Source organism: Enhydra lutris, unplaced genomic scaffold (assembly GCF_002288905.1).
Source record: "Enhydra lutris kenyoni isolate GAN:26980312 unplaced genomic scaffold, ASM228890v2 scaffoldscaffold2, whole genome shotgun sequence".
Taxonomy (NCBI): Eukaryota; Metazoa; Chordata; class Mammalia; order Carnivora; family Mustelidae; genus Enhydra; species Enhydra lutris.
The window spans coordinates 67554994-67569624 of record NW_019154086.1 but is presented as its reverse complement, the minus strand read 5'-3'; positions in this window follow the sequence as shown (position 1 = coordinate 67569624).

Here is a 14631-nt window from a genome sequence, read left to right as displayed (position 1 = left end):
AATGGACATTTTTCCAAAGAAGACCTCCAGATGGCTAAGAAACACAAGGAGAGATGTTGAACATCTCTCCATCATCAGGGAAATACAAATCAAAACTACAATGAGATATCACCTCATACCTGTCTAAATGACTAAAATAAACAAGACAGGAAACAACAGATGTTGGAGAGAATGTGGAGAATGGGGAATCCTCTCACACTGTTGGTGAGAAAGTAAACTAGTGCAACTAGTGCAGCCACTCTAAAATAGCATGGAGGTTCCTTAAAAAATTAAAAATAGAACTACCCTATGATATAGCAAATGCCCTACTAGGAATTTACCCAAGGGATACAAAAATATTGATTCAAAGAGATACATGCATTCTGATGTTTATAGCAACGTAGCAAGAGCCAAATTATGAAGAGAGCCCACATGTCCATTGATGAATGGATAAAGAAGGTGTGTGTGTGTGTGTGTTTTGGTTTCAGCTCAGGTCATGATCTCCTGGTTGTGCAATTGAGCCTTGCATTGGGCTCTGCACTCAGTGTGGAGTTTGCTTCAGATTTTTTCTCCCTTTCCCTCCCACTTACTCATTCTCTCTCTTGAATACATAAAATCTTTAAAAATTTTTAAGAAATAATATATTCATCAAAGGCTAACTGAAAATTCAAGTTTCTTTGTTTTATGTCATCAACAGTTGTGTTGGTATTGGTTCCTAATAAGCAGCTCTGACTAGAAGTTTTGTTTTACATGCTAAAGTTGCAAAAGTAATTATTAATACAGGAAATTCGTTCCATGGATTCAACTACCATTTATGATCTTATGGCCACAAACCCTGTATTTTTCGGGTCAATCTCTCTCAACTCAATTTTTCAGTAAGACTCAAAAATTAAATATCAACTACCTGATAATATCAATTACCACATGTTTTACTGTTGCTTTAAACTGAACTAATATCTCTCCTTGTTTTCCCCGACCCTTCTGGCTTCTATTTTCATGAAGCCATCACGCTGCACATTTCTTAAGTAAGGCATTATAAAATCACTCAGTTTCTACATCTCTTTCCAAAAGTAGCCATTTAATTCTGTATTTTCATTTTACTTCTGAAATATTGCTCATCTATGTCTTTCCCTCTCCATGTCCAAGGGTACACCCTTGGTCTAGGTACTTGACTCACAGTTGGTAGTGTTGTAAAAATGTCCTAAATTGTGTCTTTGACTCTTCCTTCCTTTGCAAAGTATACCTAACCCATGGCCATGACAGATCTACTCATGGTATTTCTGTTTTTAAAATCTGTCTGTAATATCCAGAGAACAAGTCAAAACTCCTTAGTAAGCATACGAGACCTTTCAATATATGCCTTCGGTCTAACAAAGTGCCTCATCACCTACTATTTCTCATGCACATCTTGTATTCCAATCATTCACTGAAACATCCATGCCCACTTTCACTTTTTTGTCCATTTTCTTAGCCAACACTTCTCCTCCCTACCTAATCTGTCTTGTTAGCTTCTACTAATTTCTTTAAAGCCCAGCTCATTGCCACGAATCTTTAGCCTGTCTTTCAGGTATAATTAGTGATTCCTTTTCATTGTACCCCCCACTGTATCATTTTCTTCACGTGCTCATCCCTTTTATTATCCATTTGTTTATATATGTATATAATATATAAATATATATAGCTTATATATATATACATATATATATATATACATATTTTAAAGATTTTATTTATTTATTTGACAGAGAGAGACCCAGTATGAGAGGGAATTCAAGCAAGAGAAGTGGGAGAGGGACAACAGGTTTCCTACCAAGCAGGGAGCTTGATGTGGGGCCTGATGCCAGGACCCATGGATCATGACCTGAGCTGAAGGCAGATGCTTAACAACTGAGCCATCCAGTCGTCCCCATTTGTTTATATCTTAATTCATCTATTAATTTATATAAATATTTATTGATTTCTGTGTACTGTAGTAGCTGAAGTTATAGCAGAGAATAATGCCAAGTCCTTACTTTATGAATTTTTCATACAGTCTAGTATGAAATAAATAACAAATAAATAAAGATGGAACTAATATGAAGCAGGTGCTAGGAATAGACATAAAGCAGTTTGAATGGTGCTTGAGTGGTTCAGTGGGTTAAGCCTCTGCCTTCATCTTAGGTCATGATGTCAGTGTCCTGGGATTAAGCCCCACATCGGGCTCTCTGCTCGGCAAGGAGTCTGCTTCCCCCTCTCTCTCTGCCTGCCTCTCTGCCTACTTGTGATTTCTCTTGTCAAATAAATAAATAAGGTCTTTAAAAATTATTTAAAAAATAAAGCAATTTGAGAGGCTGGAAGGTGACAGAGGTTGGGGAGAGTGGCTATATTAAGGAAGGTCTTTCTAAGGAAGTGATAGTTGAGTACAGACCTGAATTAAGTGCTGGAATCATGCTGGTAAACTTCTAATGAATTGGGTGTGGGCTAACATAAAATCTAGGTTTCAGACATGGGCATTTAGATGAACAGTGACACCATTTATTGCAATGAAGATTAAAAGGCCAGGGAGAGGAGAACATGCTTATTATTTACTTAGAGATTTCTACTAGTTCGTGAGTTTCTTGATGACTGGTACCATGTCTTCTTTGACTTTGGACTAAATAAGATGTGCAAAATATTTAGAAATCAGGAGGACTGTTGGAGGTGGGGAGCTTATGAAAGACCAGTGGGTGGCAAAAATGTTAGAGACCACTTTACCACATTATTTCCACAGTCCACTTCCAGCTCTGTAATTGTATGCATCTGAGTCCTAAAATTTTAAGATGAACAATTACCCAGGAGTTGAAAATCGAATACTTATTACCAATAGACATTCAGAATAATATTCTCCATATACAAAGTACTCCACCTTCTTCTCTAGAAACTTTCAAACTTAAAATAGCATCTTCAATATGATGCAGAATAAAAATAAAATAACAAATAAAAAATTTTAGCTGAAATAGAGTTAAAATAAAGTCCTGAAGTAAAACTTTAAACTCAATGTCAACTTTTTCATGGAGTCTTTTTTGCTTACTCACATGATCTTTCCCTTTTGCAAACATTCATTATACTTACAGATCTCTTATCACATACTAAGGAGGTAGCATAGTGATGTAGAAATGGCGGGAATAGGAAGAAAGGCTATACCCACACTTTTGTCACTTGTTAAGTTGGAAACCAATTTAAATCCCCTGGACCCCATTTTCATTGACTGTGAATTGGAAGTAACCAAATAGGCTCTACTCATATAATAGGGTTAGGGTGACTCTATGAACTTATAAGCTCTATGTAACCTGCAAAACTTCATTCACAAAGTTATCCCTTTCATTTATGAAATATTTGTCTTTTTCCCTGTACTGTAAGGACCTCAAAGATAAATAAGACACAATCAATATTCTCTGAGTGGTTAACCTCTAGTAAGAAAGATATGAGCATACCTGAGGAATAAGAGAAATGCACAGCAAGATGCAGGAAGCATTATTACTAATGTCATCTGTAATGTAAGGCTTGGTATATTCCTTCATTTCCCAAAGAAGTAATAAATTCCTAAATGGCAGAGACCATGTCTTGTATAATATTCCTAGATTCCCACTACTGGCAGAAGTTAGGAGCTCAATAAAGAGTAGTTATATGAATAAGCCCAAATAGGGAAGCTGGGCTGAGGAGCCATATCACTACATATATAAACACTCTATAAATCTCTCAGTCCATATATACAGTTCCCTTGCTCTGTTCTCTGTCTTCCTGCTTTGGACTTTGGAATGTCCACTTTATGGAACTAAATTAGTTTTCTTGGGCTGTATTCCTTATCCCTGGTGTCAGGATTATTCTCCCATAAATATTTCCAAAGACATTCCTGAAAGATATGCACACCTTGATTTTCCTAAAAAGAAATTATTTTCCACAAGTGTTTTGGCAAAGTTAGTTCAAACTGAAGCTTGTAGAAAAGCTGGTTCTGGGTTATAGATCTTTTCATTTACTGATCTTAAGTAAGTATAGATATTTAAGTAATTGCTTATACTTAAATTCCCCAGCACCCAGAGGAGTCATCAACAGGCATACTCCCAGGTTACATCCTGATACCTCCAGCTTAAACTGGTTAACTGTAGTGGCGTTGTTTTAGATGCAGGAAACAGCTGCAAAATGACACACTTTGTCTGAAAATTTGTTTTACATGGTCTTAAGCCAAAGTTGCTATCTCTTCTAAATACACATTTTTGTGCAATGATTTGTTTCCCAAGTACCTCCCAAATACATTGTGCCAATTTTTAAGTATGACTCAGCATGAGTATTTAACTTGCCTGAATCCATAGGAACACATGGATGACCGATTATAAAATACAGAAAGGGATTATTTGATCATTTGTGACATGACATGATTTTTCATGTCCCTTTAAGTGGATATATCATCTCATAAGTATAATTAGCTGCATCTTTTCAGATCATGTGAATTTCGTTTTTAGATCACGCTGATTTGAGCAAAGAAACATGATGTATTGGGAAATCTCCCCTCTCAGAAGTCAGGAGGCCAGAATGCTGGTTCCACCTTTGCCACTGATTAACTCAATAATCTTGGATAAACCACTTCACCTTTTGAAATCAACTATTCTTGCCAGTTATTGGAGAAAATTGGACTGGGTTCATGACGGTCCTTTCCAGTTGGAACATTATTTAGTGCCAATCACTTTTAGTATTATATAGTGAAAAATTAATTAGTCTTGGAAGAGCAATGTGTTTTGAGAAAGTTCCGAATGGTAGAAGACAGAATACTTAGTGACCTAAGTAAGAAGAGAGCATTTATATGCATCAGAAGCAAAGCATAGGATTAGAAATTTCAGAATGTAGAATAATTAGGTGAACAAGAAGAAAACAATGGGTTAGTCAGCCTAATTTTCTAATAAGTTTATTTAATGAGTCTTAAAAAGAGCAGACCTCTTCAGGTCCTATTGAAAGGTGACCAGACTTGCTCCTTTGCTTCAGACATCAGTGTACCCTGCCTATTGATCTGTGTGAATGGACTAGGGAAATTTGAGAATGATTGGATTATAAGAAAAGAGAGCTGGACTTTTTCCTTCCCCTTCATGGAATGGTGATACTTTTTGGTTCCCAAATCAAGGGATCCATAAGATTCACTTCTAGAGACTAGAAGAATAAGTCATAATGGGAACCTGGCATCTCATTATTTGGTGGGATATATGCCAAGACAGATTTGCTCAAAGCCCTTAGTGTTGATTAGAGCAGAGGAAAGGGAATTGGAGAGACATAGATTGGAGAGATGGGGAAAGGACTGAGGGAGGGAATAACAGTGGAGGAGGGGTGCAGTTCACTCCCATTATTTGTCATGGCAAGATGGCTGCAACACCTGTGGATCAAAGGTCTTCCAGGAGGGGCAACCCAGAGGCAACATCATTATGGAAAGAAACTGATAGATTCAAAACTTCAAGCTGGAACACATCTCCCATGTAGAAGTCCCCATAAGGGTCCTTTAAAGAACCCACTTATATGACCATTAGGGAACCATCAAATCAAGATCATTTCACAGGGAAGATTACTGTAGTAAAAGACAGGTCAGAAACATTTGCTTATGAACTTCCATTTCTCCTCCCAACATGCCAAAAGAGAAACGAATCCAGAAAAGGGACAAGATGATGTTATAAGGAACACACTGTTCCCCTTGCTCATTCTGGATTCTTTAAAGCAAAGCTAAACTTGGCCCAGGGGCGGATATGAGGTTAAAGTTTGAAATGATTAAATTTGAGTGGACTTTTTGACTGTAGATAACTGGAAAACTGAAAGTGATTATGGCAACTGAGATTTCACAAGAGAAAAGAAATGGGGATTCTTCCTGGCATAGTGAAAGTAGCATCAGCATGGGAGAAAACCATTTCACTTTTGTGTCCCACTAAATCTAGAATGTTTAACAACCTGGCAGACATATGGCAGGTTATTCTAATGACTTTGTCCAGAATCTCAAGTGTAGGGAAACTGAACTTGTTGCAGATGATGACATATGTCATTATTGAGAGTATAATATGACTACTTTTAGCTTAGCTTCTAGGATTTGTGGAAACTCATGAAATATTAGCTCCATCAAAGAAGTAAGGATGCTGGCTTATTGTTCCAAATTATATGCAGAAAATATCTACATTTTTGGGAGACAATTCTCCATGAATATTTTCATATTTTTGCGTAGTTTGGGATTTGTGATTTTATAGCAATCCTGCTGAAAAATAGAGATTGTGCAACACTCCAGAGAGATTTACTGAGACTTATCTCCACAGAGCCATTTGCTCACATCTAGGGTTGAGCCTTTCCTCTATTTCCCGGAGAAAATTTGATTACATTCCAGAGTAAAGTTCTCTCTGAAGAGCAAGATAGAGGTACAGATGTAACAGCTGCTCTAGCTAAACTCTGAGTCCTAATTTCAGCGTTTTACTCATACAAATCCCACTCAGGCATGCCCAGGTGAATAATGGTTCCTATCCTGGTGCCCTGTGGGGAACTGGAGTTAAGAAGCTGTGGAAAGAACCAAGATGCCCTTCAACGGACGAATGGATAAGGAAGATGTGGTCCATATACACTATGGAGTATTATGTCTCCATCAGAAAGGATGAATACCCAACTTTTGTAGCAACATGGATGGGACTGGAAGAGATTATGCTGAGTGAAATAAGTCAAGCAGAGAGAGTCAATTATCATATAGTTTCACTTATTTGTGGAGCATAACAAATAGCATGGAGGACAAGTGGAGTTAGGAGAAGGGAGTTGAGGGAAATTGGAAGGGGAGGTGAACCATGAGAGACTATGGACTCTGAAAAACAATCTGAGGGTTTTGAAGGGGCAGGGGGTGGGAGGTTGGGGGAACCAGGTGGTGGGTATTGGAGAGGGCACGGATTGCATGGAGCACTGGGTGTAGTGCAAAAACAATGAATACTGTTACACTGAAAATAAAGAAAAAAAATTAAAAAAAAAATAAGAGATCAATCAGCAAATTTACTCCTGAAACCAAAATTTACCCAATATGTTAACTAACTAGAATTCAAATAAATATTTGAAACAAATAAAATTTAAGTATCAATTAAAAAAAATAAAAATAAAAATAAAAATAAAAATCTCCTCCCTAGGGGAAAAAAAAAGAAGCTCTGTGTTAATAATCTCTTCTATAATCCAGAGATCTTATATTTATTGTCAGTGTATATAATATATTTTATATTTTGTGTATATATACACACCTACATATGCACATACATATATAGATATACATACACATTGAGATATACTACATATATATGCAATATATGTCAGTTTTGCAAACAATAGTATAAAGTTGTTGAACATCATAATGTTGAACTGATGTAAATTATTTCTATTACAGTATTAATTTTTAGAAATTATTTTAGAGATACTGGTAGTTTATTTGCAGAATACAATTATTTGTATTTCTGAGCAAGAACATTAATCATATCAGAAAAATACACTCTAATGACCCCATTAATCAGACTCTAATGACCTATTGTTCAGACATAAATTTTATGAGTATTAACTGGATGCTGTAGATTCCAGAGGTGAGGCCTAACTAGGTGTTCATTTTGAATTCTGACCCAGCTGGGTGTATCTGTAAGTGTCAGTGGAACAAACTATTTTAATAAAGATCTTGTGATGTTCCTGATGGCAACCCTGGTTGGATTAGCTGGGCAGTGGAAGGGCCATATTCTTTCTTCTCCTGGGAAATGAAGCATTGGAAGAGAGAGTTGGGGTTTGATATGCTAAGAATTAGTGAGGGATGATTTTGAGTATAGGACATCACAGTACCACTTAATTTGTTTTCCTGACCTGCCCAAGGAAAATTAACCTAGGATTTCAGTGAGAAGGAGACAAAAATGGATTAGTTGATCTAATAATAGGAAAGATTTTTATACCTCAGTGAGGGAGACCACAATGAGGGATAATGCTGAGGTAGAAACAAGAACACAAACTAGCATATTTTGTGATCAAATTCAAGTTAGTTCCAGAAACACTCATCTCCTATTGTGCACAGAGTACTATGCTAAAATTTGGGCCTTCAAAGATGAGCAAGATATAGTCCTTATGAATAGAATGTGAATAAGACACGTGTGGGATTTCAATGTAAAATAGAAAGTGCAAGGTCAAAGGAGCAAAGACACAGAGATAGGAAACAGTATGATATCTAAGGAGAAGGACAACACTTTAAGAAAAGCATAGCAGTGATTTTCAACCAAGGCTGCATAGTAGAATCAACTCATGAATGTTAAAAAAATACCCAATGCTCAGACTCTACCTTAGACCAATAAAATCTGCATTTCTGGAGGGGGATCCCAGGCTGCAGTTACTTTTTAATCTTCTCAGGTGATTTTTGTTGCATTCCAATTGAACCCCATTGTCATGGTAATCAACTGTGAAGCAAGACTTCCTGAGAGGTGGTGCAGTTTGTCCATCTGTAAAACAGGGCTAATAACATCTACTTGGTTCATCAGGTTGTTATAAAGACATTTGAATGTAATAATGTGTTTGAAAATGTTTTGTAAGCTACAAAGCCCTGTAAGAATGCATGATAACATTAGCTCTCCTATTTGAGAGCCCTTTGAGTGTAGAGAATTATTAATCTTTATTAATATTAATCTTTATATGAATCTTACTAATCTTTGCATCTCTACACTTCCCAATGTAGGCTTTGTCGGGTAGTAGATGTCCGATACCTTTGCTAGATGGGTGAATAAGCAAATAAATCAACAATGCAAATAAGCACACACTGAACTTTTTTTTTTTATCATTTTTTTAAATTTATTTTCAACTTAACAGTATTCATTGTTTTTGTACCACACCCAGTGCTCGATGCAATCTGTGCCCTCTAATACCCACCACCTGGTTCCCCCAACCTCCCACCCCCCCACCTCTTCAAACCCTTCAGATTGTTTTTCAGAGTCCATAGTCTCTCATTGTTCACCTCCCCTTCCAATTTCCCCCAACTCCCTTCTCCTAACTCCCCATGTCCTCCATGCTATTTGTTATGTTCCACAAATAAGTGAAACCATATGATAATTGACTCTCTCTGCTTGACTAATTTCACTCAGCATAATCTCTTCCAGTCCCATCCATGTTGCTACAAAAGTTGGGTATTCATCTTTTCTGTTGGAGGCATAATACTCCATAGTGTATATGGACCACGTCTTCCTTATCCATTCGTCCATTGAAGGGCATCTTGGTTCTTTCCACAGTTTGGCAACCGTGGCCATTGCTGCTATAAACATTGGGGTACAGATGGCCCTTCTTTTCACTACATCTGTATCTTTGGGGTAAATACCCAGTAGTGCAATTGCAGGGTCATAGGGAAGCTCTATTTTTAATTTCTTGAGGAATCTCCACACTGTTCTCCAAAGAGGCTGCACCAACTTGCATTCCCACCAACAGTGTAAGAGGGTTCCCCTTTCTCCACATCCCCTCCAACACATGTTGTTTCCTGTCTTGCTAATTTTGGCCATTCTAACTGGTGTAAGGTGATATCTCAATGTGGTTTTAATTTGAATCTCCCTGATGGCCAGTGATGATGAACATTTTTTCATGTGTCTGATAGCCATTTGTATGTCTTCGTTGGAGAAGTGTCTGTTCATATCTTCTGCCCATTTTTTGATATGGTTATCTGTTTTGTGTGTGTTGAGTTTGAGGAGTTCTTTATAGATCCTGGATATCAATCTTTTGTCTGTACTGTCATTTACAAATATCTTCTCCCATTCCGTGGGTTGCCTCTTTGTTTTCTTGACTTTTTCCTTTGCTGTGCATAAGCTTTTGATTTTGATGAAGTCCCAAAAGTTTATTTTCGCTTTTGTTTCCTTTGCCTTTGGAGACATAGCTTGAAAAAAGTTGCTGTGGCTGATATCGAAGAGATTACTGCCTATGTTCTCCAAGAGGTTTCTGATGGATTCCTGTCTCACGTTGAGGTCTTTTATCCATTTTGAGTTTATCTTTGTGTACGGTGTAAGAGAATGGTCGAGTTTCATTCTTCTACATATAGCTGCCCAGTTTTCCCAGCACGATTTATTGAAGAGACTGTCTTTTTTCCACTGTATATTTTTTCCTGTTTTGTCGAAGATTAACTGACCATAGAGTTGAGGGTCCATATCTGGGCTCTCTACTCTCTTCCACTGGTCTATGTGTCTGTTTTTATGCCAGTACCATGCTGTCTTGGTGATCACAGCTTTGTAGTAAAGCTTGAAATCAGGTAATGTGATGCCCCCAGTTTTATTTTTGTTTTTCAGCATTTCCTTAGCGATTCAGGGTCTCTTCTGGTTCCATACAAATTTTAGGATTATTTGCTCCAGCTCTTTGAAAAATTCCGGTGGAATTTTGATCGGAATGGCATTAAAAGTATAGATTGCTCTAGGCAATATAGACATTTTAACAATGTTTATTCTTCTGATCCAAGAGCATGGAATGGTCTTCCATCTTTTTGTGTCTTCTTCAACTTCTTTCACGAGTGTTCTGTAGTTCCTCGAGTACAGATCCTTTACCTCTTTGGTTAGGTTTATTCCAAGGTATCTTATGGTTCTTGGTGCTATAGTAAATGGAATTGATTCTCTAATTTCCCTTTCTGTATTTTCATTGTTAGTGTATAAGAAAGCCACTGATTTCTGTACGTTGACTTTGTATCCTGCCACATTACTGAATTGCTGTATGAGTTCTAGTAGTTTGGGGGTGGAGTCTTTTGGGTTTTCCATATAAAGAATCATGTCATCTGCGAAGAGAGAGAGTTTGACTTCTTCAGTGCCAATTTTGATACCTTTTATTTCTCTTTGCTGTCTGATTGCTGTTGCTAGGACTTCTAATACTATGTTGAACAAGAGTGGTGAGAGTGGGCATCCTTGTTGTGTTCCTGATTTCAACGGGAAGGCTGCAAGCTTTTTCCCATTGAGGATGATATTTGCTGTGGGTCTTTCATAGATAGATTTTATGAAGTTCAGGAATGTTCCCTCTATCCCTATACTTTGAAGCATTTTAATCAGGAACGGATGCTGGATTTTGTCAAATGCTTTTTCTGCATCAATTGAGAGGACCATGTGGTTCTTCTCTCTTCTCTTATTAATTTGTTCTATCACATTGATTGATTTGTGAATGTTGAACCATCCTTGTAGCCCAGGAATGAATCCCACCTGGTCATGGTGAATAATCTTTTTAATGTGCTGTTGGATCCTGTTTGCTAGGATCTTGTTGAGAATCTTAGCATCCATACTCATCAGTGATATTGGTCTGAAATTCTCCTTCTTGGTAGGGTCTTTGCCTGGTTTGGGGATCAGGGTAATGCTGGCTTCATAGAAAGAGTCTGGAAGTTTTCCTTCTGCTTCAATTTTTTGAAACAGCTTCAGGAGAATAGGTGTTATTTCTTCTTTGAAAGTTTGGTAGAATTCCCCAGGGAATCCATCAGGTCCTGGGCTCTTGTTTTTTGGGAGGTTTTTGATCACTGCTTCAATCTCGTTACTAGATATTGGTCTATTTAGGTTGTCGATTTCTTCCTGGTTCAATTTTGGGAGTTTATAGTTTTCCAGGAATGCATCCATTTCATCTAGTTTGCTTAGCTTATTGGCATATAACTGTTGATAATAACTTCTGATGATTGTTTCTACTTCCTTGGTGTTAGTTGTGATCTCTCCATTTTCATTCATAATTTTATGAATTTGGGCTTTCTCTCTTTTCTTTTGGATTAGTGTGGCCAATGGTTTATCAATCTTATTGATTCTTTCAAAAAACCAGCTTCTAGTTTCATTGATACGTTCTACTGTATCTCTGGTTTCTACCTCATTGATCTCAGCTCTGATCTTGATTATTTCCCTTCTTATGTGTGGAGTTGGTTTGATTTGTTGTTGCTACTCCAGTTCTTTAAGGTGTAGAGACAGCTGCTGTGTTCTGGATTTTTCAATTTTTTTGAGGGAGGCTTGGATGGCTATGTATTTCCCCCTTAGGACTGCCTTTGCTGTATCCCATAGGTTTTGGGCTGAAGTGTCTTCATTCTCATTGGTTTCCATGAATTGTTTAAGTTCTTCTTTGATCTCCTGGTTGATCCAAGCATTCTTAAGCAAGGTGGTCTTTAGCTTCCAGGTGTTTGAGTTCCTTCTGAACTTTTCCTTGTGATTGAGCTCCAGTTTCAAAGCATTGTGATCTGAGAATGTGCAGGGAATAATCTCAGTCTTTTGGTATCGGTTGAGTCCTGATTTGTGACCCAGTATGTGGTCTATTCTTCAGAAGGTTCCATGTGCACTTGAGAAGAATGAGTATTCTGTTGTTTTAGGGTGGAATGTTCTGTATATATCTATGAGGTCCATCTGGTCCAATGTGTCATTCAATGCTCTTGTTTCTTTATTGATTTTCTGCTTCGATGATCTGTCTATTTCTGAGAGAGGCGTGTTAAGATCTCCTACTATTAATATATTCATATCAATATGACTCTTTATCTTGATTAACAGTTTTCTTATGTAATTGGCTGCTCCCATATTGGGGGCATAGATATTTACAATTGTTAGATCATCTTGGTGGATAGTCCCTTTAAGAATGATGTAGTGTCCTTCTGTATCTCTGACTACAGTCTTTAGTTTAAAATCTAATTTATCTGATATGAGAATCACTACCCCAGCCTTCTTTTGAGGCCCATTGGCATGAAAGATACTTCTCCATCCCTTCACTTTCAGTCTGGGTGTATCTTAGGTTCAGAATGGGTCTCTTGTAGACAACATTTGGATGGGTCCTGTCGTTTTATCCAATCTGCAACCCTGTGCCATTTTATGGGCACATTTAGGCCCTTCACATTGAGAGTGATTAATGATAGATACGTTTTTATTGACATCGTGTTACCTTTGAAGTCTTTCTTTCTGTAGATTGTGTCTATATTTCTGTTCAATGCTATTCCTAGTATTTTTCCTCTTTTATAGAACCCCCTTAATATTTCCTGCAGTTTTGGCTCTGTGGTTGCATAGTTTTTTAAGCCTTGCCGGTCTTGGAAACTCTTTATCTCTCCATCCATTTTGAATGTCAGTCTTGCTGGATAAAGTATTCTTGGCTGCATGTTCTTCTCATTTAGTGCCCTGAATATATCTTGCCAGCCCTTTCTGGCTTGCCAGGTCTCTGTGGACAGGTCTGACGTTATTCTGATGGGCTTTCCTCTGTAAGTAAGGAGCCTCTTTGTCCTAGCGGCTCTCAAGAGATTATACCTACAATTCTGATTCCTCAATTTGACTATCAGGTGCCTTGATGTTTTTCTGGAATCTATAATCTTGGGTGGAGACCATTCGGCCTCTAGTACATGAGTGCTGGTTCCATTCACGAGATTGGGAAAATTTTCATGAAGATCTTGTTCCACTATATCTTCTAGACTTCTTTCTTTCTCCTCCCCTTCAGGGATTCCAATAATTCTGATGTTGGAACGTTTCATGGCGTCATTTATTTCCCTGATTCTGTTTTCATGGTTTCTAAGCTGTTTGTTCCAGGCTTCCTCTTGATCCTTTCTCTCTATCTGTTTGGCCTCCAGATCACTAATTCTGTCTTCTGTCTCAGTTACCCTAGCTTTGAGAGAATTTAGATTAGATTGGAACTCATTGAGAGCATTGTGAACCTCAGCCCTGGTAGCTTTTAGCTCTGCCCTAACATTGTGAACATCCTGTCTGGTCGCTTTCAGCTCAGCCCTAATCAATTCCATTTGGTCATCCATGGCTTTCTCCAACCTAGCTATTGCCTGGATAATTGTTAGCCTGAATTCTCTTTCTGACATATTGTCTACGTTGATAGCCGTTAGCTCTGTTGCAGAAGGTACATCCTCTGTATTTTTCTTCTGTTGGGCATTCCTCCTCCTAGTCATTTTGGTGAGAGATGACTGAACAGATGTAGCTGGTTGTATAGACCGTGGTGCAGTCTGGGTGCACCCTGGAACACTTCTGAGCAATCAGGATTCCCCACCCAAATGAGAGAAAAAAGAAAAGAAAAAGAAAAAGAAAGAGAGAGAGAGAGAGAGAGAGAGAGACAGGAAAGAAAGGGAAGATAAAAGAGAAGGTTAAGCCCAAATGGGCCCCAAGGTAAGATTTATGAGGTATACAAACAAAAACAGACAAACAAAAAGACTGATAAAAGTATATAACAAGAGAAAAAAAAATATATATGCAAATAAAGGAAGAAACTTGTCGAAAAGAACCCCAAATGTAAGATTTATATACTATCAGGACAAACACAAAAACACAGAAACAGTGGTGGAAGAAAAAGATGGGAGAGTGGTTATAAATTCTCCGTGTGGGGGAGGAAGGTTGTTTTGATTCTTCCTGGATGTATCTTGATATCTTTGTTAAAGGACTCAACTTTCCTAACATAAAGGGGGATTAAAAATTGGTTTACCGGGGCACCTGGGTGGCTCAGCGGGTTAAGCCGCTGCCTTCGGCTCAGGTCATGATCTCAGGGTCCTGGGATCAAGCCCCGCATCGGGCTCTCTGCTCAGTGGGGAGCCTGCTTCTTCCTCTCTCTCTGCCTGCCTCTCTGCCTACTTGTGATCTCTCTCTGTCAAATGAATAAATAAAAAAATCTTTTAAAAAAAATTGGTTTACCTATAGGGGTAGTATTGATTGGGGAAAGGGGATTACTTTGAAGTTT